General features: G+C 40.4%; 1 long non-coding RNA gene, 1 other non-coding gene and 2 pseudogenes across 2 annotated transcripts; 3 read left to right on the top strand and 1 right to left on the bottom strand.

Annotated features, from left to right (window-relative positions):
• The first annotated feature begins 1,665 nt into the window (after positions 1-1,665).
• Positions 1,666-13,451, top strand: LOC115414572 (uncharacterized). Its single transcript, XR_003934673.1, has 3 exons — positions 1,666-1,870; positions 12,999-13,189; positions 13,318-13,451. It is a non-coding gene; the product is annotated as an uncharacterized LOC115414572 (long non-coding RNA).
• Positions 3,045-3,173, top strand: LOC115415684 (uncharacterized; annotated as a pseudogene).
• Positions 6,100-6,202, top strand: LOC115415685 (uncharacterized; annotated as a pseudogene).
• An 8,476-nt stretch (positions 13,452-21,927) lies between the features above and the next one.
• Positions 21,928-22,118, bottom strand: LOC115415687 (U2 spliceosomal RNA). The gene has a single exon (XR_003934861.1). It is a non-coding gene; the product is annotated as a U2 spliceosomal RNA (small nuclear RNA).
• Between the last annotated feature and the right edge of the window lie 4,269 nt (positions 22,119-26,387).

Raw genomic sequence — 26,387 nt, 5'->3', positions numbered from 1 at the left:
CCAAAACTGGAGCCATTGTTTACGCAGGACTCCCCACCAAGACTCTATATGTTGATTGGCAGTGCTGCATCTGTATATGAAACTTTGGTCTCCTGCACATACATCAGTGTGATTTCTATGCAGGAACCGCTGCATGTCTCGGACGTATGCATTTTCCGTACCTGGATCAGGCTGGAGTCTTTGCGGACAGCCTCCAAGGTGAGTCACTGTGTTAATAAAGTAATCTGCAATTACTTTTGGGTCACTGTTGGTGACATAGGCCTCCATCCACATGATACGACGACTAAAGCCATCAGTACAGCCATTGATAGCAATGTCGTACGGCTTCAACTTGTCATAGGAATCCAAAAGCCACAGTGCGATTGGCCCTCTTACGCTGTACTGTCTACGCCAAAGGCGCCGTCTTCCCCGCAGGTCAACCCCATCTGGATCCAAAACTCGGAGTAGAATCCTCACAGTTTCTTGAGAAACAACAAACCCTCTCTGTATAGCTCTCTGGTGTAACCACCGATAGCCCTGCAGCTGCCCACTTCCAGTCAGTTCCCCCTCCACAAAAGAGGCAGTTTGCTCCGAATCACTTCGGTTCTCACGACGAAACAAACCCAAACGTGTGCAAACTCACTTCAAAGGCCTTAGACTAACGATAATGTGTCGATGGTGGGCTAATAGGCTCAGTATTTCACTGTGCGTAAGCCCCAAATGAAAGTATAACTTCACAAAACGTTCCAAGTTCTCCATTATACGATGAGTGGGTACGACTTTATTCTCATTATATTATGACTTTATTCTTGAAACATTACGTCTTTATTCTCGTTAAATAATGAGTTTTTTTTTAAACTACAACTTTATTCTCATTATATCATGACTTTATTCTCTAAATATTCTGACTTTATTCTTGTAGTGACAAGCGTTTTTATTTTTTATGTGGCCCTAATACACCATTGTACTTAGCCCAAGGGATGGGATTTTTAAAAATTATTTTTTATTGGTATTACAATTATTAATTCTTAATTGACTGAATGAAGGAAATCAAAGAATGGTTAAAAAAAAGTTTTCTATTTATCTGCTAAAAATTATTTTTGCAAGTAAATTATTATGTATGTTGTTTTTATGAGCTCACCAAATGCTAAGGGCTATTGGTCCTATTTATTTATTTATTTATTTATTTTAAATTTAGAGTCAGTTTTGTTGGTTTAGTGTCACTTTCATTTTAATTTTGTCAACTTTGTTAGTTGAGGTTCTGTTTTGTTTTGCTTAAGAGTCAGTTTTGTTGGTTGAGGGTTAGTTTTATTAGTTGAGGGTTGGTTTAGAGTTAGTTTTGTTGGTTGAGAATAAGTTTCATTTTAGTTTAGAATGAGCTTTATTAGTTGAGGGTATGTTTTCGTTTAGACTTAGCTTTATTGTCATGCAGCATGAATAGGATTAAAATAATAAATTTTAAAAAATAGAAAAGAGCTGGAAAAAAAATAGAGTAAAATAACCACTACTATAATATCCTTTAAAACAGACTAAAAAATAAACTAAGTAAGTTTTATCTTAATTTAGAGTGAGTTTTCTTCCTCTAAGTTCTGTTTTCGTAGCTGAGGATGTGTTGAAGTCAGACACGTGACTCATTTGCATATTTGATGAGCTACTCACGTGTACTCTCTGAGATTCTCACCTGCTCTGGCCTGTTGCCTGTTTGTTTGCGGTCAAGACCGACTCTGGATGCTGGATAAATAGTGTTTAGTGCAGGTTTATCAAGGCTATATTGTATTAAGTCGTGTATTACTGTCATGAGCATGTTATGACCCGGAGACCCGATTTTCTGGAGCTAATTGTTGCTGCGTAGGTCATGGCCGCCGGCGCCCCTCAGCTGTGTCGTCGAAAAGTGAGTATGCTTTCGACATTAACTCGAAGTTTACCTCCATGTACGTGCATATTTGCACACTAACATCTTTTTTTTAAACTTTTGCAATGAAGCAAGTGAGCTTGAAAACGGAAAAAAGCACGACTTTAAAGAAATTTAAAATGGCCTTGAGGCCTTACCACCCTGACGACATATTAAAACGTGAACTCGTGTTTTATCGCAATTAGGCGTTGGTCAAAACTTGTTTTCTTTGCATGTATCATAATTTAACATGTTTAGAGAACAAGTTAAAACTAAAATGAAACAAAAGTTACCAGAGACAACTTTTTTGTGTATTATCTCATTTGTTAGTAGCAGTAGACGGGCGTAAACGGGTGCGTAAGAAACTGCCTTTTCTGCCTTAGCACTGGAAATGTCTTAAAAATAAGTGCAATGGTGTTTGAAAACTTAATATACTTGAATTTTTCACACTTTTACAAGATTATAAAAGTCGGACCTTCTACAAGTCATCCCAATAAAATTAACTGTAATGACTTACTTTGTCCACACGGTGGCGCCAAAGCCACGTAAACTGGTGCAGAGGCGTTCACGGCATTGCGGCCACCGTATTCAGTGAATGAATTCGAGGTGCATGTGAAGCTCCCGAATGCTGACACCGTTACAAATTCTCAACTAGACTCGGGCAATTAATAAGTTAGACTGCTCATCCTATGGCGTATTTCACCTCCGTTGGGTTTACATGGCGGCTCTGCTTCGTGAGTGGCTGTTGCCATGGTGACTCCGGTTAGGAAGGCGTTCCTAGCAGAGCGGTTACTAGGATCCCAACTAAGCTAAACTCGTTTTTTATTTCACATTTAAAGACCGTCGGGTTTCAACGACTTAACACGGCTTGTTGAGGGATGTCACATTTGACAGTTATTGGATTTAAAAGTAAAAACGTCTCTCAACCGGAAGTAGCCCTCCACATGACGTCAGAATACAGTGTGGCAAAGCATGATGGGACATATGATCATTGAAATAATGTAAGTAAAATGTAGTTTGTATGTATACTTTAAAAAAAACGACGAATTCATGAATAGTATGCATGTTTTATTATCTACAATTTTCTGAAACACGATCGCCCTTTATTTTGTGGCTCCGTGACGTAAGCATGTACAAACGTGAATGACGTCCTCCTCTTGGCCGTGTACAACTCATACTTACCTGGCAGGGGAGATACCATGATCAAGAAGGTGGTTCACCCAGGGCGAGGCTCAGCCATTGCACTCCTTGGTTGTGCTGACCCCTGCGAATGGCCCTCGGTCCGCGTGACGTGCAATTGAACATATCCCGAAAGCATATACAACGACGGTCAAAAAGAACAATTTATTCCCCAACGTACATAAACTTTAGAAGCGACTCGGCGTGCGATGTTTGCCTAAACGTTTCTAATCTAGTTTATGTTCTCTGTGCACGTGTTGGTTTGTTTACAGGTGACATCACCCGCAGGAGGAGGGACAAACGTGAAAGACGTGTCCGTCTCTTTATTGTGTCCTCCGTTCGTCCCTCTATTGTGTCCTCCAGATCTTTAATGTCTAAACAACGGGCAGTGTGTTTTCATCTGGTGTTTGTCATTTTTTTGTGAATGTTGTCGGCTCAGTTGTGAGATGAATAGGCTCTGTGTCATGTCCTTTTTTTAAATCTTGCTATTATATCATGCGCTTTTTATCTGTGGGTTTTTGAATTCCTGTCAGTGTTTGTTTTGCACTGTGATCTACAAATTCCAGACTGTCCGTTTATATTTATAATATCGTGTATATAGTACTATTGCTGTGTTATGTTCATTGTATCTGTATTTGTTAGTTTATAAAATATATTATGTAGTATTATATTATTGTTTTATTACATCTATATTTGTCAATTTATATTCATATTTGCATCTATCATCTTTCAAATTATCTCAACAATTACCAGTCTTCTGAATGCATTCATCTTCCAGTCACTATTATTCATGAAACATTCTTGTTTTTTTTAACATGTTCTTTTGACTGACTCTTGCATATATTTGTATGATTGACACCTCGTGTGCAAATGGAATGAATAAACTGTTAAATAATAAATGACGTTTCTTTGGGCGTCTTTTATTAAAACAAATTAACCCTTTCATGCATGAATTATGAGAACCTTAATCAAGATTTATTTCCTGAGTGTTTTTATTCCTCTTTAGGCATGATAAAAACAATGCGATTGAAACATTTTTTAGGAACCTGTTTTTCATGGAGTTCCAAAAACGTCCACTCAACTTGAGAACATTTACTGACATTATGTGAAAACTATGAAATAAAACATTTTTAATGCTGCTAATCTGCTGTTTTCTCACATTTTAATATTCTCTAATAGTCACTACTCACTTCATTGAGATAATATGATAAAAAAAAAAAAAAAACCTTTTTGTTTAAAAAAAAAATGTTGATTGTAGTTTAACAACAGTAAGCAATTGATTTAAACTCAAACATGTCACTGCAGATCATGTTTATCATGAACAGAAAAGTTACAATAATGGTATGAATTGCAGTGTTTGGGACGGCCCACTGTATTGGCTGATACAGAACTAAAACAAAACCATGAATATACAAGAGAACAGCTGTAGAATAGCCATCCGCTGTAGTGACCGCTATGCATGAAAGTGTTAAACCTGATATAACGTTTAAAAACGCACAATATACACATATTAACATTTTTTTTGAAAGAAAAATAAAATGACACATATGCACTCTCATATGCTTTTACATTTAGTTTTCAGGAGGCTGAGTCCTCAGCGCCTCATCCACCGCCTTCTGAAAGTCTGTGAAAGACTCAAAAGTCCTCCCAGTAAATCCCTGTGAGGCTGACATCTTTGTGGTCTGACAATATGTTTTTTTGCGATATCTCTTGTGGCCCCGTGTGGACATGCCACACAGAGAACATGCATACATTTTTGACACAGCCTGAGTCTCAAAAGGTAAGGGTCTCTTTTTACTTTCATAGACTGTGGATCTGGCCGGGTGGTGCAGGGGCGTTGGTAGAGCAGAGGCCAGGGGCTGCGATGAAGGTGCTAACAGCAGCAGATACTGGGAGGCAGGCAGGGGCCGTGCGGCAGCCGTGGGAATGTGTGAGGCAGACCCTGGGAGTCGTGTGTGTGTGGTGGGGGGCTGGCGTGCGGATGCTGCTGCTGCTGCACTGGTGGCGGAGAGAGCAGGCGTTGCTGTCCTTTGGTCTCCATCTTCCAACTAGGAATGGAATAAGTAATAACATACACAGTGTGTGTGTAATAACTGTCATGACATGCTTGGCAGAGACAGACAGATATTTGTATCACACATTTATATATATATATATATATATATTTGTATTTGTATGTATTAAGGAATAAGTAATATAACATGCAGTCATATACATGTACGTAAACAATATGTGTGTAATAACTGTCATGACACGCTTGGCAGAGACAGGAAGGAATAAGTAGAGACACATACACACACACATACGTATATGAATGTATGTATTTAGGCTGCTTTTGAATACTTTTGATTTTGCCTTGATGTCTCTCATCAAAAAAGAGTTTATCTTGCCTTATTTGGTATCTTTGTTTTTTTTTTAGCGCAACCTCAGCCGTGTGACTGTACAGTTATTTTTCATTTGACATGCTGTATTAAAACACTATACCAAAAATCGCACTGAAAACGTGAAATCCGAGTGGGAAAAAATATCATTTAGAGCTGTTTTTTTTTTTTTTTTCTTTACCCAAAAACATTTTCATAATTTTGATTGAACATATAAATAGAACAGTTCAAAACAATAATATCAAATTAGCATATTCGCTAATATTTAAATGAAAAGGCAAGCAATATTTCCGCACAAATCGACATGGAGTTCTAGCGAGACTCCACGTCGCTAGCTAACTCGCGAATGTCATTCTTTACATGTCAAACCGCGGTATGTGGTCAAGTACATGCGTGTAATAACTGTGTCACGATGGATAAACAAAAGCGACTCACCTGTAATTACCTCGAGACTCGGGGATGACCTGTTTTTTCTTTGATTTTCGCGAACACGGAAGAGGGGGTGGGACGTTGTTCGGAGCGATGACGACGGCGCATCTCCGGACCAATGGCGGGGCCGTATTGTCTACAGTCCGAACTGTAGACAATACGGCCTCCCGATTGGCCGAAACTGTAGACTCTCGGCCAATGGGGAGGCCGTATTGTCTACAGTTCTACAGTCTACAGTCTACAGTTGCACGGTAGGCGGCCCCACTTCTGCGAATTCCCCAAATGTGGGAATCTCGACTGCATAATTTCTGGTAGTGGGGGACTGCGTTCGCGCTCTCCCCTGATAACTTGTTCAAAGAATAATACAGACATATGCTAATGAAAGATTTGTTACATAAAGTGGAATGTGTGGCATATTCCTATAGTGTCAGCTTAATGAATCACTTACTGGTGATATCAGGTGGACTTATGTCATTGCAGCCTGGATACTGACAGTGGGGTGTGTTGCTTCAGTGGACAGGGTGGACATCAAATAATTAAAAGTGCTTATTGACTGAAGGAGAGGTGAATGTATTCCACTTAATTTGAGTATGATCAAAATAACAGAACTAATACAGTGTGTCAAATGCATACTTATAAAATATTTTGTTGCAAAGAAGTAAAGTGAAAATGTGAAATTAAAGTGAAACTTTGTACAAATCATTAGGACATCGGAGTGCTTGTGGACAAGGCAGGGGTTATACATTTTTATTGAGAAGAAGTTGGTGCAGGGCCCTCGGTCGGGGTGACGTGCAATTGAACGTATGTCGAAAGCATATGTAACGAGGGTCTACAGTCTACAGTTGCACGGTAGACGGCCCGACACGCAGCAAGTTGGGCGCAAGTCGATTTTCTCTCTTTAGCACCAGTTCTCATGCTTTGGAAAACACTTCCACATGGTACAGAAGAGGTGGGAGTACATAAAAAATTCAGTCCAAGTTTTTAGAGGTGCTGGGAAGTGTGTTTCTGATTCTTCCAATATTACGGAACATCCTGTGTTGATACGTTGTACTCAGACAGATAGCGCTGGACTTAAGCAATGGCACCTGCAGTCGCATTGGAATTCATGTTGCTTTGCAAAACTTCCATGTCCAGCTGCTGCCATAGGTTGTTACCTATGAAAACAATACAATACTTCTTTGTTAGCAACTAATTACACATCACCTGACATGACTTGGGGAAAAAAAAAGTTACATTACTTGCCTGAACAGAGTGGTGATGATAAATGTTGAGTTGAAGGTCCAGGCTGTGCTTCTTCCCGTGTTGCTCCAGTTACAGCTGATGGGGTTGGCTCAGGCCTCCTTATTTCAGCAGTACACTCTGCTTTGAGGTGGTTTACTGCATTGTTGTCCTTGGAAGATCTAAGAAATCCAAGAGTCTTGAATCTTGGGTCAAGGCCGAGGATGAGACGGCCCACCCGTTGGCCGACTGTCTGCAGTCCACATCTCCGGGCTAACGGGGAGGGGGCATCATCTGCAATCCACAGTCTACAGTCCCCCTTCTTCTGGACAGGAGGGGCAAAGAGGGCCCGCGGTCTATGTGATGTGCAAATGATCTGTAAGAAAAGCACGTGAAATGACAGAAATTTTTTTTATTGATTTATTTAGAATGTGGAAATGATACAAGCTTCCTGATTGCTACTGACTTCTTTACACAACATAATACAGAAATGAAAATTCAAGGAAGCATAAAATGATGACACGCAAGAAGGAAAAGAAAAAAGTCATATTCGAAAAGGAGGGAGAAGAAGCATAGCTTATTAGCTCTCACCCCTTTGTCTAAACCAAACAGTGTGTGTGCGTGTGTGTGTGTGTGTGTATATACAGACACACACATACACGTATACAGACATACATACATGTACACAAATACACATTTACATATACCATCATATACATACAGGTATATGCATATACGCACATGTACACAGTCAAGCGCATACACTTACATATACAAATTCATATATACACTGTTACATACATACACATATACATTCACATTGGCTTCTCTCCCTCTAATCCCTATGCCATATCACTGAGTACAGGACAATAGTCAGTAATGATAATTATCAATTATAACTGCCAAACAAAATTTTTTTGTACATTTTCATTTTCACATGAAAATCAAACGTTTCTCCCTGAATAAACTAAGACTTTAGAAGCGAATTGGTACGTGATATCCACCCAAATGTGTCTCATCTATTTTCTTGTCTTCTGTGCACATGTTGGTTTGTTTACAGGGGACATCAACCATGGGAGGCGGGACAAATCTGACCCAGGCCACTTCCTCAGAGGTGTCCGTCCCTTTATTAGGAATGAGGACATGCGTCACGTTGCGTGACATATCTGGAAGGCTGCGCCATTTTGACCTGACAAGCTATCGGTTGCTATGGGCAACAGCATAGTACAGACGTGCAGGAAAGAGCCGTACAAATCAGGATTTAAGAAAAAAATGAATAAGGTGGCAGTGGCGAAAGCACGGGGTCCCTATCTGGTGAAGCTCAATGCCACTGCTAAGCAAAGGTATTTGGAGAAGATCAGAGATATTAAGGATATAAACCCTATGAGTGCCCCTCCCCCTTCCTTGTTCACGACCATCCCATGCCAGAAAAAAAGCCCCAAGGTAATCGCAGGTGAGTCGCTTTTGTTATCCATCGTGACAGTTATTACACACATGTATGACCACATGCCGCAGTTTTACATGTAAAGAATACCTGGACGCGGCATGCGCGAGTTAGCCGGCAAGATGGAGTCTCGCTGAAACTCCATTTCAGTTTGTGTGGAAATATTACTGCATAACTTAGTTATAGGCTGAATTTGAAATTATTGTTTTGAAGTGTTCTATTTATATGTTCATTCAAAATAATGAAATGGTTTGTTCAATGTGTTTTTGGTTAAAAAAAAAAAACAAAAAAAAAAAACATATTTTTTCCCACTCGGATTTCATGCTTTCAGTGTGATTTTTGGTTTAGTATTTTAATACAACATGTCAAATGAAAAATAATTGTACAGTCACACAAGTTAGGTTGCACTGAAACAAATGATACCAAGTAAGGCAAGATAAACACTTTTTTGATGAGCGATACCAAGGCAAAATCAGAAGTATTCAAAAACAGCCCATATACGTATACACACACACACACACACACACACACACACATATACAGGGCGGGGAAGCAAAATTTACAATATTTTGAGGCAGGGATTGAAAGACAGTGTATGACCAATTAGTTTATTGAAAGTCTTGAGAATTTATTTGCCACAAGAAAATTTATATAATAGAAAATGTTTTTATTCTGTGTGTCCCCCTTCTTTCTCAATAACTGCCTTCACACGCTTCCTGAAACTTGTGCAAGTGTTCCTCAAATATTTGGGAGACAACTTCTCCCATTCTTCTTTAATAGTATCTTCCAGGGCGCTAGTGAGCAGGCAATGGAGTAGGTTGCAAGATTGGTGAGCTCTGCAAAAAACTGTAAAAAAGTCATATTAAATGCCATTTTGATTGGCAATGCGATTCGCCTAAACCATCTAAGACTATATTGCATCATCTAGTCGGCGCTCTTTATTCCTACAAATGTAAATGGCGCACAACCTACGCAAATTCAAGTACACGGGTAAACCTGCTACTACCAACAAGCTACAACCTGACACAGCTAGCAACATTCCTGATACGTCGGAGATGACTGAGCAATCCGAAATAATGGAGCTCAAAGCTGATCTACAATCATTTATTAAAACTGAAATGGCTGCGCTTTTCCAAGGTGAGCTGAAGAAGATAATAGCAAGTGAGTTTGATGCAGTTAAACTGGAGCTACAAGCATGCAAGCTAGAAATGGCTAATAGCACCTCAGCCCTTCGCTCAGACCTGGATACAGTTAAGACCACCGTGTCGGACATTGAAAAGGGGCTCTCTGACTGCTCGGACGACATCACCATGCTACAAAATACCGTTCAAAACTGGAGAAGAGTGTGGAAACGCTGCAGGAGAAGTGCTTAGACATAGAGGGACGAATGCGGAGATCTAATATTCGTATATTAAATGTACCCGAAGACGCCGCAAGCACACCACTCTCAGTTTCAAAACTACTCAAAGAAGTCCTAAAGCTGGACAAAGATGTGCTGATTGACAGATCTCATCGCACTCTACAGATGCAACGAGCAGACGGTAAACCCAGAACAATCATCGCAAAGATGCATTACCATCAAGACTGTCTGGATATTCTTCGCCGGGCACGGGAGGCTGGAAAGCTCTGCCACAACGGTTCAACCATTTTCATCTTTCCCGACTACCCACCAAGTGTGGCCCGCGCCAGATCAGCTTTTAACGAAGTCAAAAGCTCTTACGGGGACGGGAAGGTGTTCGATACGGGATTTTCCATCCAGCTCGACTCAGAATCACCCACAATGGAATGGAAAAATACTTTCAAGATGAAGCGGCGGCTCTGACCTATGTGAAAAACAACATTCTGTAAGGCAGCCCGTATGCTACGATCGCAGCTTCATTACTTCGTTCTTTTTGCTTTTTGTTTTTTTATTGTACTCTTTAGGCATGTTTTGTGTCATATCATTCCAGCTGGGTGAGTACATTATGACTGCACTCTAATCTGACTTTTCACCACTGATCCTGTAGGAAACTGTGTAAGTTTAGCTGTTTGAAGTTAACAATGTAACAGCAGAGGCCGTTTAATTTTGCTTTCATCAGTTTGATGATGTACTAGCTAATAATGAACGTTAATGTAATTGTTATTTATGTACCTGTTTTGGTTTTGGGATTCTCTTTTTCTTCAGATATGACTTGGATTTAATTTAAAATATATTATGCAGAGTAACCTGCAAAACTAGAGCTCTGACAAACACGTAATGTGTGGATATTGTTGTAAAGGGTTAGTTTATCACCATGTTTTTGTTGGTGACAGTTGGGATTGGGTACCTGTTGCACCTAAATTAATATTGTTTTTTCTTTGTTTTATTTACTTTCTTATTAGTGAAGGGATTGTCTCTTGTATGTTTGGATCTAACCACATTACTCATCTTATATTCTTTAGTATAATTTTACTCAAACGTTAATGGCTAGTCCATTAAGTTATATCCCATCTACTATCTGCCAGGTAAATTTTGTCAGCTGGAATGTCAAATCCCTGAATCATCCAGTTAAACGAAGAAAAGTACTCACACACCTGAAACAGTTAAATGTAGACATTGCTTTTCTCCAAGAGACACATTTAAACACGTTTGACCATTTTAGACTTAGAGGGGGCTGGGTGGGACATTTATTCCATTCTAATTTCCATTCTAAATCCAGAGGTACAGCTATTCTTATAAGGAAAAATGTATCATTTACCACGTCAAAAGTGGAAACCGACTCAACCGGTCGCTTCATAATAGTTGTGGGTAGACTAAATAACACCCCCGTTGTTCTGGTAAATATATATGCCCCTAATTGGGACGACAGCGCATTCTTCACTGGAATTTTTTCCAAGATACCAAATATAGATGCTCACCATCTTATTCTTGGCGGTGATATTAATTGCGTTTTATCACCATCACTAGATCGTAGTTCACCTAAGACAATACAACCAACTAGGTCAACTAAAGTGATTAACCAACTTCTCAAAACTTATGGAATGACTGATGTCTGGAGGTTTCAAAATCCTGGTCGCAGAGGCTATTCTTTTTACTCACCAGTACATAATAGTATCTTCCAGACTTTCTCGTAATAGTTTTACTCATAGTCATTCTCTTCTTTACATTATAAACAGTCTTTATGGACACGCCAACTATTTTTGAAATCTCCTTTGGTGTGACGAGTGCATTAAGCAAATCACACACTCTTTGACGTTTGCTTTCCTGATTACTCATATGGGCAAAAGTTTCTGAAAAGGTATGGATAATAGTGTTAGGTATGATTATGACATCAATATATGTTTGGTTTCAAAACAATTGACGTAGTGCCTGCTGAGAAAAAACAACTAAATGTTCCTTGTAAATTTTGCTTCCCCACCCTGTGTGTGTGTGTGTGTGTGTGTGTGTGTGTGTATATATATATATATATATATATATATATATATATATATATATATATATATATATTCAGCTGATTCAGAACTCTGCAGCTAGGTTATTAACCAAAACCAAGAAGAGAGAACACATTACTCCAGTGTTGGTTTCCCTGCACTGGCTACCGGTAACCTACAGAATTGATTTTAAGATACTACTCCTCACGTATAAAGCTCTAAATGGAACCGGACCAAGTTATATTGCAAACTCACTGATCAATTATGTACAAACTAGAACACTGAGGTCATCAAACGCAGGGTTACTAGCGACTCCCAGAAATATTACAAAGAAAATGGGGGACGCAGCCTTTACGAACTATGCACCAAAGTTATGGAATACAATTCCAAAAGACATTAGAGAAGCCAGTTCACTGAATATATTTAAAACCAAATTAAAAACATTTTTATTCTCATTAGCCTTTGAAAGGAGATAAAAATGGGGTCACAATTCAGGAACCAGGAATGTGTGGTTTTTATTTTTATTTTATTTTATTGTATTTCTGTTTTTATTTTTTATTTTATTGTATTTCTTGCACTTCAAAAATTCTATGCATAATCAAATATTTTAATGTGCACTGCTTTTATTTTTATTTTATTGTATTTCTCTCAAATTTCATCGTATTTCTTGCACTTCAAAAATTCTATGCATAATCAAATATTTTAATGTGTGCTGTTTTTAGATTTATTTTATTGTATTTCTAATCAAATCTTAATGTATTTTAATATTGTATTTTTTTCAATCAATGTGAAGCACTTTGGGCTACAATTTCTGTATGAAAGGTGCTATACAAATAAAGTTTATTATTATTATTATTATTATATGTGTGTGTATGTCTGTCTGTCTGTCTGCCAAGCATGTCATAACAGTTATTACACACACATTATAAGTGGACATGTATGATTACATGCTATTACTTCTTCCTTTATACATATAAATATATACATGTACATTAATGTGTGTCTATAAATGTGTCCGTCTCTGCCAAGCATGTCATGACAGTTATTACACACACATTATATATGTTATTATTTATTCCATTCCTAGTTGCAGGATGGAGACCAAAAGTGTTACAGGGAAAGGTGTGGATGTGCTGCTGCCTGTCCTGTGTATCATGGACAAGAGTGTGCCAAACGACAGGCAGCAGTGTGTTTTGAAGGCTTCCAAGGAAGCAAACGTAGCCAAGGCCCTACGCATGGATGCCACTGCCAGCAACCCCAAGAAAGCTTGTTAAGAAGGTAAAGTGTTGTTTTTTGTTTTGGTTTTTTAAACATAATCACACACGTTTTTGGATCTCTGAACCTTCTTAACACATACACATGACCGACTGATAATGATGTTGTTGGTAACTATTTTCAACCTTCAGCTGAAAAGAGGTGCCGTCCTTGTTGGAGCCACCGCACCAATCAAAACTCAAATCCTTGGCCAGCTGATGCTCAGCTTTGGAAAGTATTGCGGCAGGACATTCAAGTGACTGGTGGAAAATGATGGTGGATACATCAAATAGTGAGTTTGAAGTTATTAAGTTATGTATGTGTGACACACAAGTAATGGCAGTTACAAGACTCTTCTGTTGTGTTCTTTCAGTCTCCTGGATCGTCATATGAAGGAGAGACGGCAGGCAGGCAGGACTGAGGACACCCCAGAGTGGTAGTTGAAAGAGCAGCTGCTGGCCTACGCACAGCTGTTCCCACCAGTGTCCTGCCACCTGGAGGTCAATGTGGACCAGGCCATCTATGGACAGGGTCACTTCCGGTCCTCTACCTTTTCAGAGATGTGGCAGTGGTACAGTCTGCACAAGACCCTGCTCGCAGATCCACAGTTTTGAGGAGGCTGAGTGCTCAGCACCTCATCCACCGCCTTCTGAAAGTCTGCAAAAGATTCAAAAGTCCTCCTTCCTGGTAAATCCCTGTGAGGCTGACAACTTGGTCATCTCACAGTAGGGCTGTGCAATTAATCGAAATTCAATTACGATTTCGATTATTAGACGCAAAATTTATGTAATCGAGAAAAAAACGATTATTAATTTTGAGTTGTTTTAATTCACGCGCACGCAAGCTACCATGAGCTGCTCTGCCCCGCCCCCCTCTAAGCTACTGCTGCCTGCTAGCCGGCAGGTCCACCCCAAGAGGAAAGTTGTACCTAGCGGTCTGGAAAAATAGCAGGAGAATCACAGCAGAAGTGCTTGGTAAACAAAAAAGGCAAGTCAAATTCAACTGTATGGAATCCCTTTGGGTTTGATGAAGAAGACGAAGAGCAAAAAACACATCACGTGCAAAAAGTGTTTTGTAGTTGTGTCCGCACCGACCGGTAACGCAACAAACCTTTGTAACCATTTAAAGTTTAACCACCGCCACCGTTATCATAATCTTATGAAAAACTAAAACACATAAAAACAACTTCGTCCGCAATGCAATCTTCAGTTTCCGAATCTCTTTACGCTGCAACTCCCGTATTAACCTAAGCCTAACCTGTATAACCCTAACGTACGTCTTCTAGATGGCTGATGTATACAGAAGGCCTTACCTGAAACCTCACGGCACGCCACTTAATTTACTATGTGTCATACTACATTGAACATACTTGAATGTATAATTTGCACTTTACGTGTTTCTTTTTTTTTTTAATTGCTACAGTTCTATGGCAAGTCTATAGCAGTTTAATTACAGTGCACTATTTATTTACAAAAGGAAACATACTTCAATTTACAGTACACTTATTTGCATTCAAAGATTTTTTTGTTTCATACAAAAGTGAACATACTTTGCTTTAGTGGTTAAAAGCTTTATTTATGTTTAAAGAGTATATTTTACATTGTCTTGCAAGAAAAAAATAAACAACTTTAAGGTTAACAAATAATCGTTTTTAATAATCGTGATTTCAATTATTGCTAAAATAATCGTGATTTTTTTTTTTTTTTTTTTCCTATAATCGAGCAGCCCTATCTCACAGTATGATTTCTGGCAGTATTTCTGGTGGCCCTGTGTGGACTTGCTACAGAGAGAACACACATGTATTTTTGCCACAATCGGAGTCTCAAAAGGAAAAAGTCTCTCTTTATAAATTGTGGATTTGGCCGGGTGGTGAAGGGGCTTGGGTGGAGCATAGGCCACGGGCTGCGATGCAGGTGCTAACAGCAGCAGATACTGGGAGGCAGGCAGGGGCCGTGTGGCAGCCGTGGGCATCTGTGATCCAAACCCCGGGAGACGTGTGTGTGATGAGGGGCTGGTGTGCTGTTGATGTTGCTGTTGCTGCAGCGGTGGTGGCGGAGAGAGCAGGTGTGGCTATCGGCTTAGGCAGGGGCGCATCTCGTCTCCGCTTTAGTTCCCTGGTCCCTGCCAAAGTTGCAGGAACCACATACTGGAGCTGAGGCCGACTGGTCTGCGGTCTGACGTCCGGGAGCTCTTCTGCAGGTGGCTGACTGGTGGAGGCGATGCTTTGCGTGCGGCGGAGGATGGACAAGCCCTGGTCGGTCACGTTTGTGGCTGACAGTGCCTCCTCTCTGCGGATGAACTCTCCAATGCACTTGGAATTGATCTCCAAGATGGGGATGTCGAGTTTGCGGAGCACGGGGTCATCCACTGTCACCCTCTGCTGCACGCGCTGGTACAGCTTTGTGATCAGCTGTTTGGCCGGTGTTCCTTGGCGTTTTGCGGCACACTGGGGATGCAGCCAGAGGTTTGTAATGATGCAGTTCATCCGGCGGTTCTTCCTGGAGTCCAGCAGATGGGCAACAGCGAAGTGTTTGCCAAACTTGATCCTCTGCACGAGGGAGGCGTCGGAGGGGTCACCGTTGGTGCGGCCAAAGAGAGCGTTGCCCCACCGTGCAGAGTACAGGCTGTCGAACTGCTGGATGCTGCGGTCGTGGAGGCCGAGCTGGTTCCAGGCACCGATGACCCTCTGCCTCGTGGACTCGGTGAGAGAAAGCTTTCCCTCCTCCAGCGCAATCTCCACCAGGACACGGCTGAGCTCCTCCACGTGCTGGTACCCAGGGAGATGGTTTGGGCCACACACGTCCTCGGCACAGGGGTCAAGCTCTGACGCCACAGTCAGCTCTGTGAGGCACAGACTACTCCTCAATGGAGCCAGAGCGTCGCCCTCACTGTCAGTGGCATAGCCCGGATCTTCTCCCTCTTCTTCCGGCACATCTGTGTCACTGGTGGCGGCCCTCGCCTCCTCCTCCTGGATGGTCTCTCGGGTCTGTGTGTAGTGCCCCTGAATGTTGAAGTCCGCTGAGGACTGGGAGAAGAAGTACTCCAGCTCGATCAGCTCGTCGCCAGGAGGAACCGGGGGGGTGTAATTTTCCTCCGCCACTTTGCCAAACATTTCCTGGCAGCGGCGGTTGAGGCGGTCGATCAGTGGAGACACGTAGACCCGATACCTCCACCCCTTCTGGCCTCTGACGCAGGTGGTCTCTCTGTCCGCGTTCCACCGTGCGATGCCGCTCAGGAGGTACACTTGAAAAGGCTGCGCAGTGAGGCCCTGGGATGAAGCTGGGTAAGAAGGAGTGGCCTCCAGCCCTCCAGGCTGTTGCTGCCTCGCACCGTCCTGTAGCGTGCCAGGCGTACACCGTTCCGCATCACGTATTTGGTGATGATGCACATGTTGCGGCCCGGTGGGTCCTGTATGCACTCCAGGTGTTTCTGCTGGTTCTCCCAGACCCGGTCGACGGGGACGCCATTCTCGTCCAGCCCCGCCGGCCTTTATTGTAATAATAATAATAAAGTTAATAAAGTTTATTTATATGGCACTTTTTGCAGAAAGATTTCACAAAGTGCTTTGCAATAAAATCAGAGGTAAAATACGTAGTCAATGAAAACACAGTTATATACACAGGTATGAAAACACACAGGTACATGCCTTTAAGGATGTCGATGGCAGCCTGGGCACGAGTGAAAGTCACCTGGGCCCCGACAGTGATCCTCCTCACGCAGTGCCTCAGATCATGTTTTGTCACATGAGTCTGAAGCATTTCGACATCAGTCATGAACGCATATCAGATGGGGTGTCCAGCTCTCTCGGCTTGCAGGAGGAGTGCCACGTCGTCCTCATTGAAGGCAAATACTGCAGCGGAGAGTGCCGACTTGAAAAGGGTGTTCTTGGGGTGGTGATCGGTTCGAAGGGCAGCATCCAACCTGTGGATCCAGTGGAAGATGTCCAGCCGCACCATCATTCCACTGTCCATTCACTCCTGGAACAGCTGCTCTGCTGAAGAGACCCCTTGTTTACGGCAGCAGCCACGGTCCACGTACATTAGCTCTGGTGCCGATTCGCCAGCCCTCCTGTAGCGCTCTGTCAGACCCCTGGCCATGGGCAGCAGCTTGTTAAGGGACTTCTCACAAGTGATGACTAACGTGAGTATCTGTCCCATCTCATTGCCCATGTTGGTGCACCACTCAGCGGTGCCCTTGCCGTCTCCGGACAACTTCTTGCATATCTGTTATTGAAGCACCGGGGGGAGAGAGAGAGAGAGAAGCGGGTCAATTGAGTATTGGATGCCACCACATTTTCCCATGTCAAATCACTTTACTTGTGACTGCAGTTAACATTATTGCTGTAATTACGTTGAAAAAATAAAATAAGATCTGCTCAACCTCTGAGCTCCCAAAGAATTTATTCCCACGGGTGACGTTTCGGGCTGACGCCCTTCATCAGACTTAGGGCAGATTAGATCGCACAGCTGTATATATAGAGTGCGTAACTGCAATGCCACGTAACAGGTAATGCATGACATCTCATATAATCAAAACAAAATATAAGCTTTTTTTAAAATTCACAATAGATCATATAAATTCAACAATGACATCTTTTAAACAAATACAAGCACCGTGATCCAGCCACTTTAAATACATGAAAATACAGATACAGACAAATACAATAATGGAATTCAACTGAATTAATGCAAATTCATTAATATGGTGATCAAGTTATTTTAAGATACATTCATATAGTAACATATTGTTTTAAAGTCATATTAAGTTCACGTTATAATGTCCAAGTTACTTGAAAATCATACAATAACCAAGCTGTTTTAAAGTCATATAAGTTCATGATATTATACTGACCAAGTTACTACTGTAACTTACTGTAATTTAATGTAACAAGCTCATTTATATTTACATGTACTGTGAGAAACTTGATCATTGTAGTTACATGAACCCAGATGAATATAACAGTAACCTGGTCATTGTAGTTGCATGAACTTGTATGCACTTTAAGAAACCTGGTCATCGCAGTTACAGCAGTAACTTGGTCAATTGTTGAATTTATATGATCTATTGTAAATTTTAAAAAAGCTTATTTTGTTTTGATTATATGAGATGTTGTGCATTACCTGTCACATGACATTGCAATTAAGCACTCCATGTAAACAGCTATAAACCTTATTTTATTTTTCATCTAATTTTTTGGGATCCTGCACACCTTTCATTTTCTGGATGTGCGTGTCGATCACCTCTCTTCATGCTGAAAATTAAGTTAGCTTCTTAGTGGAGTCATACTTGAGGACTTTTCCGAACGTCGACATAATCTGTGTTCGGTTGTCCTCCATATTGTCTGCCTCTGCTATTAGGTATGCCTTCCTCAGGAGCTTTGGGCTCGGTAGTCCCGCCTTGGTGGTGGATCCTGGAACCGGTGGCCAAGAGATCCTGGATATAGGCAGAACACACACACAAACACTTAGACTCTGTATCTTTTAGAAAAATAATGGCCGGACTGATTATCACACACACACAAAAACGTGCAGTATGTTGCAAATCATACTCATAGACGATGCCGCCGGGCTGGCAGACCTGGCTGAGAAGGGTTGTGTACAGGCCTCTGACCAAACCAGGAGGCTCTGGGGGGAAAAACCACATTCTGTCGTCCTTCGGGACCCGTCTCCTCCGGATTTTCCTGTACTTATCACGGTACATCTCTGCCCGGAGCAGGCCCCGCTGGCTGTCCTCCTTTAGCCACTTCACATCTGCTGGAGGAAGCCAGTGGGAAGGAGTTTCCCATGCCTTATGCCATCCTTCCAAGCTCACCTGCAAACATAAGACATAGTATGCCATCTGTCAGCACCAGTCAGGTCAGTGAGTTTATTTATGTATTTATTTATTTCAACGAAGTGTCTCCTGTGGTATAGATGCGTTGTGTATACCTGTGCTGGGTCAGACGATAGGTCTTCTAGAGATGCCACAGAACCGTATTCTCCAGCAGGTTCCAGACTGGGCTCTTGTCGCTCTGCACCAAGCGGTTGGCAGACAGTGGAAGCAGCCAGCGGTGCTGGCCCCACCACCACATCGGGCTCTGTGCCAGGACGAGTCGATGGCTTGTGGCGTGCAGAGACAGCTAAAGGTTCGCGCTTCTTGCTTGTTTCTGCTCTTCTCCTCCCTGTGTTTGGGGCGCACAGCAGCTGCAGAAGGTGGCGGCTGTGGTTGCTCCGCAGGGCTCTGCTCAGGCTCCTCCGTCTCTGTACGCTTGCATGGGGACTCCTGTGTGGGGCACACAGCAGCTGCAAGAGCAGATTGGCAAGTAGGCAGTAACAGCATTTCAGTCAGTCAACAAAACATATGTTTTCTGAGTGTGTCATTGGTTGTTCCACAACCTCTCAACTCAAAACAAAATACCTTTTTGTTTTTTTTCCAAACGTTTTTTTTTTTCAAACATTGACAGCGCTTCCACAAGAGGCGCATCATCACCCCAAGAGTCCTCAGTCCTCTGCAGCAGACGTTGCCGGTGCGAAGATTACTGTTGGAGAGAGAATAAAAGTTTATTACCATTCAGTTTTGTCTTTTTAATAATTTAATGCACTTGAGGTTATTCACTGTCATATTTATGCACCTAGGAGTAGGCGTGTAAGAAAATATTGGTTCCGCAATGTTTCATTTCACGATACTGCATTGATATTAAAATGTATCGATATTTTTAAGGCATTTATTCAGAGACATGGTGGAAGTTTAAGGGGATAGCAATGGTGAAATGCTATCAACACTGTTTCATAGTCAGTAGCATCGTTTTTGTTTTTAATGTTTCCTCCCTAAATTTTTGTCCCATGTATCTGTGAAGTGACTGGGGTTTGAGTCTAGATTAGTGATGGCCAGGTTGGTGTGTGGGAATTGTAAAGGCATCAAACTAGTCAGAAACCCCAAATAATGTACCTCTGGGTCTATATGTTTGCTGTGCCAATCACTGGAGTAACTGGAATAGTTTTCAACGCAGCAGTGTCTCCAAGGCGTCTTCGATAGGACGGATTTTACAGACAGCTTACAAAAACAATGAATGCACTACTATGGGACTGTTGGCGCATGTAAATTCAAAATGGTGAAATGGGGCGTGGACACTGGTCGTTACATGATCTCCTCAGTCCTAATTGTGTCCTCCTGATCTTTGATGGCTAAACGACAGGCAGCATGTTTTCATCTGTGTTTGTTAGTAAATGTTGTCGGCCCAGCAGTGAGATGAAGTGACTGTGTCACGTCCTTTTTTTTTTTTTTTTTTTTTTTTTTTTTAATTCTTACTGTTACGTCACGCACTTTTTCTTTTATCATTTTATTTCGTCAGTGTTTATTTTTTGCCAAAGCATAGTCTGAATGATTCTGTTGGAAGGCTTTTTTTTCCCTTCCCCTGTGGGTGTTTCAGTTTCTGTCAGTGTCGTTTGTTTTGCACGGTAATGTCCAAATACCAGACAATACGTTGTTAATCTTTCAAATTATGTAAACACTTTACAGTCTTCTGAGTGCATTCTTATTTTGTAGTTTCTTTTGTGTGTAACTGTTTTTTTTGTGTGTTTTTTTTCAACATTTGACTTGACTGACTTTTGCATATATTTGTATGACAAATGACACCTTGTGTGCAAATGGAATAAATGAACCGTTCAATAATAAGAGAGAAAAGTGATGTTTCTTGTGATGTTTTTTTATTAAACTTTCGGTCAATATGGCGTTTGATACCAAGGCAAGAATTGGTTAAGTACACTTTGAAAAGGCACAATATATCCTCCTGAGACCCAGCAATGCATTTTTGTCCTCTTTAGTGGACAAGAGTTTCACAACTTTACTTAAAAAAAGGCTGTCAACTGCAAAGGACATTCCTTAAAGTGGTGTATGAGGTTGATCACCAATTTTCATCAAATCTGTAAAATCGGAGTAATAAACTAAGCATCATGACTCTGTTGTTCCGTGATTACGCACCTGAATCACTTTCCTCACAGTGAACAACTTCAAAGTTGACTCCAAAGCAGTCCATTTGTTTACATATTTTGTTGCCACGTGTATTGTGGGAATGGGAATTCCACACAGCGGCAGTATGGCTGCAGCAGCAGCAACAACAACAACAACACGGAAATGGCTTCATTGCTTCTTGTGGCTGCGTGGAATTCTGAAAAGGCCTGAATGACTGTTTGGTTTTGGTTTGGATTAATAAGGTTAATTTTAGAAGAAAGTTAAATGATAATGCTGCATTTCCTCCACAGTTTAGATGCTCCTGTAACACAGTTACCGGAACTTACCTGTGTAAAATTTATAGTATATTAATAGTATATTTGCAATGTTTCTGAGAAAGCGTTTGCATGCTGTTGTTTTGAAATAGGTTATCTTATGTGGGTTTTGAAAGCAATGATGAGGCAAATATTTGAGTCCTATGTGTGTTGTAGCATAATGCAACAGGCACTTGATGCAAGTTTCAGTTTTATAGGTTAAGCTCGAGCTACCATAGCTTTCTCTGAGGATGACAAACTCATTGGAACACTGAAGTGAATATATTCCATGTGGTGATGCAAAGCAAATGCATTTTCTTGAAAGAATGAACAAATGTTGGCTGATGGTTATCAATTGTAAATAACTGCAGTGGCATTCAGTGACAGAAAACAGACTCCCTGCCCGAAACGTGTATATATAGATACGGGTATAGTTTGCATAAGGTATGAAAGTATGTGCTTAGGAGCACAACTCTACATGAATCTCTTAGTCTAGTCGATTTACTTTAAACAACGAGAGGGGGGTGCACCGTTCCTGGAAGTACTGCAATACCAGGTCGATGCGTGGAGTGGACGGAGCAAGCCCCTATTCCATCTCCCTGTTCCAAAAATCAATTTAATATATGGTCCCCGGGTAGGGGACGTATCAGATATTAAACTGATAAGAACAGATACTACACTTGATCTTAGCCAAAAGGCCGAGAAGCGATACTGAGGATTTGACGAAGAAAGAGAGTCATTCTCCTGCCTACATTCGTCAATAAGGGTTGCAAAAAAAAAATTTCTGGCTATTAATCACAACTGGAGATTTTATGAAAAACCTGATATTGTAAATTCGCTACAATACGCGTCTTTGTGAAGAGTTGTAGTAAAAAGAAACGAAACGAGGCTGAGTTAGGCCACTTCTGGTCACGTGACACGCCGCGTTCCAATCGCTGATCGCCATTTTCTCACTACTTTTAAACAGTATGGATATTTCTTTCTAAAAGACAGGATGGAGACCGCAGAATAAGACCTAGATGAGTTCACGTTTCAAAAGGTTTTCATTGTATAACTTGAGTTTCGTCTCTCGGTCAAGATAGAAAATTGTCTTTTTAACGTGGATCGTCCGTTTGAGAAAACACGTATCCTTAAAGCTGTACTAACTAGAGGCACACAAAAACACTCCATCTAAACAAGGAGAACTGAACACACCACAGTGGACTCCCACCGCTGGAATCAATTCAATAGATTTACCAGTGCATCGAAAACAACAGGACAGTTTCACTTTCCGGTAAAGACAGTCCATAACAACGGCTGAAAATAAAAATAACGTTGAAAACATTCCCAACGGTTAACGATACGACCAGTAAACATTTAAACCAAATATATTCTGAACACCAGCCTTAAAATTACACAAATGACCGCAAAATAGACACGTGGTTCTTACCTTTTCTCCACAAACTACACACCACGTCCATATAAATAAGACTTAAAAAGCGGTTTAACAATACAGTTTTGCCTCACCAAAAAAAAAAAAAAAAACAAAAAAACCCGTCACATACAATTTCGGCACAAAATAAGCCACAAAAATGAGTAGCAAACACCCTAAAAGGATTGAAAAGTGTCACCACCTGCTTGTAGCGATGCTAATTAATTGCTGGGTGGCTTAATTGATGTGCTATACAGTAGGCCGAAAACTTTGGTTTTCCTTATATTTAGTAAATATGCTGACCACACTGTGGGCCAAATTGCATTAAAACAATATGAATTACTGGTTCTTGGCCAATGGATACAAAAATGATCATAAAGTGATATATTATCAACTAATGACGTCTTAATTAGTTAGCTTAAAAGCCTGCATCTCCTCACACTCTTAGCTCAGGCCTGGATTTGACGGATCAACTTTATGAAAACCGCTAAAGTAAAAGAAATAAACCAGTGTCAAACTATGGGGTAGAATCCCAAAGTACTTAACAAGCAAGTATTATTTTTTTACAAACATGTAAAGTGGAAAAAAAAAAAAATTATGCAAAGCAGCTTACCTGAGATACTCATCTCCCAACAGGTTCCAAGTCATGTTTGCACATGTGAACAGCAGGGGCAGACTTTGAGTTTTCCTTATACAAGGCATATGTAGTATAAGCAGTTCCTGTAACATAGCAGTTGAAATGTGGTTGTTAAATGTAAATCTAGCGAATTCATTCAATTGATTGATGACTGAATTATCTGTACTACTGTCCTGTAAATGGATGACTTCGTTGTTCTCATGTTTTCTTGAACGCTTAAGATTCCGGTAAAAATTCGACAGAAAACATAACAGTCATCTGGAAAACTTTTTTTTTTTTTTTTTTGCAACACTCATTACAATGTCTTTAAATTGCAAATATTTCCACTATTTATGATTCAGTTTTGTAAAAGATCACCAATAAGATTGTACAAATTATTACTATGTTGTGCATCTTCTGGTGTTGCCAATAGGGGGCGCTGTTGTCAAGGTCTGCAATCCAAACGTGTGGGCACCAACAACTTCAGTAGGAAAAAAAGTTGACATCAACATCATAATTATTCTTGGTTAAAATTATGCATTAAGTTGGGGCGTACGTTAAGGAGCATTCACTAACTCTTGGATTCTATAAAGCTGAACCCAAGTAAAAGCCCTTTTTAGGTAAGAGAATGTTTTCCATCTGTGCTGCACTTAAATTGTGACTGACCATTTTTCATGAGGTGAAAGATCGGATCTTATGGGTCAGGTGAAATGCTGGAGTTTTGGATTCTGTTGCAGGGCATAGCTGTGATGTGTGAGTGGCCTTACTGTTAATATTACCCTTTGTGATGTGTGTTCATTGTGCATTTTGCAAATTGGATTGTTTTGCCAACATATTGCTTAGAGTCTGTGCAGGGCAGGATACATGTTAGATTAGTTGTTAGGGTACATTGTATTTTATCTTGTGATATTCTGAACCATTTCCACAATAAAATTCCAATTCATTATATCCACGTCAGAGAACCAAATACAAATCTGGGTTTTTAGTTGGAGCTGTGGAAACAAATAATTCCTCACATCACTGCAGGACAGCAGAACACAACTGGCATTAATAGTGTGTCAGCATTGGCACATTTTTGCAAAATAAATAAAAAGGAATTGGAATAGGAATAGGAATTCAATATAACCCATTAAGATTCCATCTGTTTTGTAACAACTCTTGGGGGAAGAGTTGTTTTTCTTCCATCAGCAAACACTGGCATTTCATTTCCTGTCTGTAAATCACATCGGCTGACCACAGTATAAGTACAGATACACAACAGTGGGTCAACAAAAAGCATCAACTATCACAGTGACTTTCATAATATGGGCACTTTTAACTTTATTTACAACCAGCAAGCTGTGAAGAAATGTTGGATTTTAGGAGAACAAGTTATCAAGTGGTAAGAATAAGAGGATTCTGTTGAGTTTCTGTAAACTGGCTTAGTCTGGTTCCGACCAACTCGATAAAGTGTCATGAGATAACTTTTGCTATGATTTGGCACTATATAAATGAAATTTGTTTAATTGATTGATTGGTTTAATATTGTGTCATTACTGTTATTTTCTGTTATTATACTGAAAAATTGAAAAATGAAAAGTCAGAGTGGCTACATGTTGTAACCTCCAGTGAAAGTGAAGATATGGACATGAACAATGCATTATTTTACATATATGTGACATCTTTTTTTCCCCTTTATTTTCCACATTTAGAACACATAGGCTTATACTGTATGTTTACAGCTTCAAGGTATTTGCACATTGACATGAAGTATTTATATTTATTTGTGCATCTATGATCAACACATTATCTAGAGTCCACAGTTTACAATGCGCTGCTATGACATCTAAATTACCATCCATAAATCATATCAGCTGATTGGAATGCAGAATACCACAGTACAAGGAAACACAACAGTAGTTCAGCACAACAGAGCTTTAAAAAGCTTGGAAAACAACATGTTTTTTTACACACATAATCCGACTTTTAACCCTTTTCTTCATTCAATTCTTCATTTCTTCATTTCAAAACTGACAAATTAAGTTGCAAAATTCTGACTCATTCTACTAGGTCGAAAAGTGTTATTAACCCATAAAGACTCAAACATCCACCACCAACCAAAACCATCTTCTGATCTAAAATGTAGAATACTTGTCAATCCACTCATAGTGTCAATACATGCATATAATTGTAAAATGCAGTTTGTCATCTTTCATGGTCAGCAGATATGACCCATTTGGACATTCAGAGGCTCCGGAGTGAACATGGAAACACCATCATCTTCTACAACATTCACCAGTAAAACACATGGAGTTGGATCAATAAGAGCGAGTGGAGACGCTTGGTTTTACATACAGATATTGATATATTTTGCAGAAAAAAGGGCACTTTTTCTTCAGTTTTCTCTGTTTCTGATATAGTAACCCTCAGCTTTAATTTGTGCTTTTATGAACATCTACATGATCAGTGAGTTAACTATAGGAATACACATGATTTCACTGAAAAAAAAAAACAAAATACAGAGAATAATATGAAAACAATTTCTAGAGAAAAATTAATTTGCAAACCTCCACAAGAGTAGCGCTGGGTCTTTATGAGTTAAAACAGCTTTTTGTTGTTTTAATGCTATCTTCAAACAGATTATCTTCTGATCAACATTGGACAAAGACATGCAGTAGCTGCCATAAAAGATGCAAGATGTCCTGAAACAACTTGTTCTGTTTAGATAGTCTAAAGTATGCCTTTTTCAGGATGAATTTTCCAAAGATGTTTTCCAACTGAGATATGTGCGATATGCCCAAATTGTTGTGGTTTTATGAGAATTCTTTGGACATTTCTACAGTGTGTCCAGCAAATGAATAGAAATTGCACATTTACATTAACACACAGCCCTGGTTTACAGCCCACTGGACTAAAGGAAGAGAGTCTCTGTAAGAGGTGGACGCACCAAAGAAAAGTCTACATTTTTGGTCA

The sequence above is a fragment of the Sphaeramia orbicularis genome, chromosome 24 (assembly GCF_902148855.1).
Source record: "Sphaeramia orbicularis chromosome 24, fSphaOr1.1, whole genome shotgun sequence".
Lineage (NCBI taxonomy): Eukaryota > Metazoa > Chordata > Actinopteri > Kurtiformes > Apogonidae > Sphaeramia > Sphaeramia orbicularis.
The sequence above is the reverse complement of the archived record's forward strand: the minus strand, read 5'-3'. Positions and strand labels throughout refer to the sequence as shown.